Here is a 6,570-nt window from a genome sequence, read left to right on the forward strand (position 1 = left end):
AATAACACCAAGAAATCACAATACACGCAGTTTTCACAGAAGAATGCATGTGAACGTATGTTTCCTATGGTTAAACATGTGAAAAATAACATTAAATTTGTCCTGACCATCTGAGACAACACATACGAGGACCTCAGTATGGGGACCGAAGCATTTATATGTACAGAGACATTTCAGAAGGACAGATCCCTTCAGAGGTGTATGGCTCAGTCATCCAGTGACTACTTTCTGTGTTGAACTGGGGTTTGAACAGACCCAGGGCAGCCGTGGGACCCTGATGAAAGTCAAAAAGGAAGCTCTGGGCCAGAACTAAATATCCAGAAGATCCAAATGTTCAGATTAGGTGCCAGTGCCAAGGAAACAAAGAAGAGAAGGAAAAGAAAAACACACAGAGACAACAAAAAGGGCTCAAGAGATTATTCTCTGCCTTTCTCTAAGGTGAAATGTGCATCAACAGAAAAATATTCAGCATCCTTTGAAAAAGAAAAAAGGATGCAATACTGTCTGTTAGAACTGTGCCATGAACAACAAATCATTGATAATGCTGCGGAAAGGGGAAGTCGGTGCTGTGGAATAGAGCTGGGAAGAGGATGTTTAAGGATTTATTGTTAGGCTAAATAAGCGCTGGATTAGGAGGTGGTGGTGGTTGTTTTTAAGGACTGCTTTCCACATATTTGGTAAGTTGGGGGCAAAAAAAGGTGGGCCCAACAGGAGGAAGGCAGCCTGGGGTGGGCATGAACCACAGATCCTACCATCTCCACATGCACGCTCACCTCCACGTCATCTACAAGTAGGGAGAGCGTTAGGCAGGTGCCCTGTCCTGACAGCCCCTCCCACAGCCAGAAGGCGCTAAAGGTCGCGTCCCCAACCGCCAAAGCCAGAGGCAAACCCGGTCCAGCTGCCCTACAGGAGGACTCATGGACGTATAGTGGGGAGACGCCAACCGCTTGCTACAAACTGCAGCCCTTCTCTTTCAGGACGCTGACCTGCACATCCTCTCCTTGGTATTAGGGTGTGGGGCGACTTCCATGTAATTTGCTTGAGCCTGACAATTCACAGGGCGTCAGAGGATGTGGCAGTCACCTGAACATCCTCCACAGAGGGGACAGCCTGGAGACAATTCCCAGATGTTCTCTGACACCTAGTGTCAATTTAAAACCCGCCCAAGATCGTTTAAGCCCGTCCCTTTGCCTCTGAGTCGGTGTCTGATTGGGCAGTCTACATGCCGTGCCTCCAATTGGCAGAACTGGACGCCCTGAATGACATATGATCGCACCAATCCATAGCTGCATAGCTGAGGGCGGTAACAATGATGAGGACTCTACTGCGTCTTCTGGAGGGTGGACCCAGCCTCATCATAGAACAGGTGTACTCACCTCATATTGAAGATGATAGCGGATTAGGAATTATAGCAAGAGGACAGTAGATGTTTTGAGCTGAAGTGGAAACCCTACAAAAATTCACTGGATTTTCTTACACGTAGTGTTGGTGGCTAAGTGAAACGGGCGTCATAGGAGCAATTTTCCTGCTAAGTCCCCTTTAATTTTGGTTTTAGCTGCTGGTAAAAGACTGGTTGTTAGACAAACGCCCAGACAGCGCTACAGACAAATACCAGCATCGCCATCAGCGCCTGCAGAAGCAGCACAAACCACTGTCCTGCCTGGCTGCACCAACTGGCTCAACCTGCCTGGCACTAATCTCCTACAGGACGCCATCCCTAGGCTGCAAGTCTAGTGTGTCACAATCGTTACCATGGCCACCTTTGTGACGCAAGCTAAGCGTCAAGAAGCCTTTCTGTCGCCATTTCGCTGTTTCCTTCCTCACGCAGATCCGGACCCATTCAGTTAGAATAGTCTAAGGAAAATAATTTTGTGCTATTCAATGACAGTCCTCAGACGATCATACAGTCTTTTAGGAGATGTTTACAATTTTCACTGCAGGAAGTATATGTGAATATTGTTAAATGGCATCAAATTTCTCTAACTTTGAAAGCCTCTGCTGATCTAAGAAATGATATCTCAGCCAGGCACCTGTGCTCCTGCCTGTAATCAAGCCTGTAATGTGGAAGCATATTTTACAGCCCAGCCTCACTCTATATATCCTGCACAATAAATGTTATTAGCACCACTAAGTTATATAGTTACACATGCATGTGCTGTTTCAAATGTTGACATGTTTCAAAAAAGACAAATTGTGAATTTAGGCTAAAATACAAAGGTACAAAGGCCCATTTAAAAAAACTGGGTTATATACTGCATATGTGTAGGTAAACTCATCACAAGTCTAAGTTTTCTCTCCAAAATCAATCCAAATGTCAACATATACAATTTTTAATAAAGAACCTGAAAGGAAATTCTAACCTCATCTGAATGTGTGTCTGTGTGTTTGAAATGAAATTACCCTAGAAACTTGTCAATTGTAAGAATAGGAGTAGCCATCACTGCTTGACATTAATGTACATTATTTGGTAAAATATTGAAGTAATAAAAAACAAGTAGCCACAATACACACAATATTCACGTAAGAATGTATGTGGATATATATTTCATATTGTTAAGCATGTGAAAAATGACATGAATGTGTCCTGGCAATGTCAGACAACACACATTAGGACCTCAATATCATTGCAGTAACATTTACATGTGCAGAGATATTTAGGAAGTTTATTACATAGTCCTCTGGTGACTAACTTTTTTGCTGTGGCACTGTGGTTTGAGCTCTCCACATTGAATCACTCCAACAATGCTTTTTTGTGATAGGTATTTTTGAGTTGTGTCTCACAAACTATTTGGTTGGGCTAGCTTCATAGGATGATTTTCCAGATCTCTGCCTCCTGAGGAGCTAGGATTACAGGTGTGCACCAACAGCACCCTGCCTCCAATAACTATTTGACAGCCTGGATTATAACAAATTTGCACTGTTGATGTAGTGTACCAAACAGCAAACCACCTGCAGTCTGAACACAACATTCAGAATGGCTTAATTCAGAAGTTGAAGAGCCAGACTAGGATTATCCCTGTAAAGGCTGAGATCTGAGATCTGGAGGATTATGCTTCCAGACCAGCATTCCCAGAGAGTCTAGGAGACCCCACCTCCAAAATAACCAGAGTAACCTGGACTGGTGGTGTTTCTCAAGGGGTAGAGTGCCTGCTTTGCAAGCATGAAGCCCTTGGCCAAACCACAGTCCTCCTACTAATACCTTCCATCCACAGTAAATAGTGGGAGAGTAACGTATTTGAGAGGACATGGATATCCATATATCCATATAGAATGGAGCCCTGGTACACTGCTGGTGAGAATAAATGTTAATACAACCATTTCAGAAAGCAGCTTGAAGGTTCTTCAAAAAACTAATCATCAAATGGTCAGATGATCCAAAAAGTACAATTCTAGCTATATATCCCAACAACAGATATAAGGATGTCCAAGATGACTGAACTCCAATATTCAGTATAGCACTCTGACAGCAGGTAAGAACAGAAACAAGTAAAGTGATTTTGACATGAGCGAATAGACCGAGATTCCTCCCAGGTGCTCTGAGATGCTCAAAACCCACACCTCAGGCTGCTCCTTAGGAGAGGTCCAAGGGCTTCTAGTCACTAGAAATGCCAAGTGACCAGGCACAGGGCAGCTATGGGCACCTGATGACATCAGTTCTGTAATTCTGGGTGAGAACTGAACTGCCAGATGACCCAAATGTTCTGATGAAGTGCCACTGCCTAGGGGACAAAAAAGAGAAGTAAAATTAATACAGAGAACAAAAAGGGTCAAGACAGTCTTCTCTGATTTCCTCTCATATGAAATGTGCACAAACAGTAAGATATTAAGCACTCTTTGAAAAAAGGAAAAATGATGACATACTGTCTGTTAGAATAATGAGCAAGAAATAGTTCATAATGCTGTGGAAAGAGGAAGGTGGTGTTGAGGAATGAGGGCTTGGAGGAGGATATTTAGGGATTTGTGTTTAGACAAAAGAAGCGCTGGACAGGGAGGTGATGGTGGTTGTATTTAAGACTTCGTTCCACATATTTGGTAAGTTGGGGGCAAAAGAGGTGGGCCCAACAGGAGGAAGGCAGGCTGGGGTGTGCATGAACCACAGATCCTACCATCTCCACATGCCGGCTCACCTCCACGTTGTCTACAAGTAGGGAGAGTGTTAGGCACACGCCCTGTCCTGAAAGCCCCTCCCACAGCCAGAAGGCGGTGATGATCACCCCTCAACCACCACACTTAGAACCCAGGCCCAGGTGCCCTACAAGAAGACTAACAATCACATAGTGGGTGACACAAACCGATGATTACAAACTGCCTCCCTTCCCCTCAGGACACTGACCTGCATGTCCTATCCTTGATATTAGGTTGCCTGGCTTCCTCCCTATAATTTGCTTGAGTTTGACCTTTCTCAGGGCGACAGAGGCTATGACAAAGCCACCTGAACATCCTTAACAGAGGAGAAAGCCTGGAGACAATTCCCAGACGTTCTCTGACAGCTGGTTTCAATTCAAAACCCGCCCAAGATCGTTTAAGCCCGCCCCTTTCTGTATCCGTGCCTGATTGTGCAGTCCTTGTGCCGTGCCTCCAACTGGACGGGGCTTGAGGCCCTGAGTGACTTTCCATCGCCACAATCCATAGCTGGATAGCTGAGCTAGATCACACTGATGCATTCCATGCAGCAGTTTGGGAGGGAGGACCTAGCTCATCATAGAACAGGTGGATAGCGGAGTTTTGAAGATGATAGCGGAGTATGATTTACAGCAGGCTTGTATATGTTATGAGGTGAATTGTGTCCGCCGGAAAAATTCATATCGATTTTTACAATTCATTTATTCATATATGCGTACAGTTTTTGGCCCACTTCTCCCCTCTGCCGCCGTCCCCCTTCACATCTCACATCGATTTTTTAATTCGATGTTAGTCTAAGGTGCCACACCCGTTATAATGGCCACATCTATGATGTAAGCTAACCTTACAGAAGCCTTCCTTTGGCATCTTGCTCTCTTTTCTTTCAGGAATACCGGGACTCATTGCATCCGTTAAAATGGTGCCTCAGACTGGAAAATGGCTTCGACATTTTCCCTCAAATTCATAACAAATACAAATTCAGTTAATTGGAGTTTGGGTCCTAATCTGATTCATGTACTTTCCTACTAACAGCAAAGATAAAGTACATCGATAGTCACAGAAAAAAACGAGAACAAGGAGATCCAGATGACAATAGACAGGCAAAAGAGAAAGATCTCAGGAGAAATAATTCCATCCAATAACTTGATGTTCCAGAATGATAGGAAAATAAATGTGTACTGTTAAATGACAGCCTTCAGAAGCTCATACTGCCTTTTTGGAGACACTTTGATTTTCTCTGCTGTAACAATATTAGAATATGGCTGAATGACATGTAATTACTCTAGCATTGAAAGCCTACACTGCTATAAGAATTGACATTTCCTATTAAAAGACGCTTCTCCCTTGTGCTATGCACATGCTGTCAATAAATTTGTGAAATAGTTTCATATCCTTCTTTGTGCAACCATCACCCCTTGTGAAAAATCTCTCTGGTAATACTGTTGATATGTAAGTTCTAGATAATTTGTGGAATGGCCATGCAGCTGATTGGTACATTGGGTATTTGGGACAGGTAAGCAAAACATGTAAGTAAGTAGCATCTTGCAGATTCAATCTGAGTAGTGTAAAGTGAAAAAAATGTAAGAGCTGAGATTCTGGTTTTGTGCAAATTGCCAGTTGGTAGTAAAGGAAGGCAGTTGTTGTTGGCATCTGGACTGTGAGTCATTTAAGTGGTTAAACACAAGGGCAGAGCCCAAAAGAGACACAATATTTGATTTTTTTTTTTGGCAGTACTGGGGTTTGAACTCAGGGCCTCATGCTTGACAGGCAGGTGCTCTACCACTTGAGCCATTCCACCAGCTGAGACACAATATTTGAATGTGGGTCTTGGCCCCACACTGGTACTCTGTAATTGCTGCCTATAGAGATCTTCTGCACCATCTCTCATTCACACAGATGCACAGGTCATGGTTGATGATGTAGGGCACCTGCTGTTGGTCCAAGGAGACTGGGAGATCCAACAGTCCCTTGCTGATCTGCATGGAACTCAACAACAGAGGGCTCATCAGTCAGCCAGGAGGCATCAGCACCCTGCCTGATTGTGCCCAAATGGCACAGGTGTAAGTTCTCCAGAAACCAGTCAACTCTTTCATGGCTTCTCAGTATAATCATGTAAGAATGTTTTCAAAAAGTTAGTGCATTAGAGACTTGCTGATCAGTCACTCCCTGTGATTTGGGGGAATCAAGTATGCACCCTTTTTCCAAGATGTTACACAATTTCAAACTTTAGAAGAAAACACGAGTGTAACACATATTACACTATTTGTATAAACTCTAAAGTTGGAATGTGGTATTCCTGGACACTTATTGTGCTGGGATCCCTTCAAACTCTTTTTGTTAGTGATACTGGGGTTTGGAAGCAGGCCCTCATGCTTGCTGAGCAAGTGCTCTACCACTTGAGCCCCTGTACCAGATCTTTGAGGTCTTACCAACTATTTGTGACAGTTG

The 6,570-nt window shown here is 43.7% G+C and overlaps 1 non-coding gene across 1 annotated transcript; it reads right to left on the reverse strand.

The window, feature by feature from the left end:
- Positions 1 to 5,847: 5,847 nt before the first annotated feature.
- On the reverse strand, positions 5,848 to 5,920 carry Trnad-guc (transfer RNA aspartic acid (anticodon GUC)). Its single transcript has one exon. It is a non-coding gene; the product is annotated as a tRNA-Asp (tRNA).
- Between the last annotated feature and the right edge of the window lie 650 nt (positions 5,921 to 6,570).

Source organism: Castor canadensis, chromosome 14 (assembly GCF_047511655.1).
Source record: "Castor canadensis chromosome 14, mCasCan1.hap1v2, whole genome shotgun sequence".
NCBI classification, from domain to species: domain Eukaryota; kingdom Metazoa; phylum Chordata; class Mammalia; order Rodentia; family Castoridae; genus Castor; species Castor canadensis.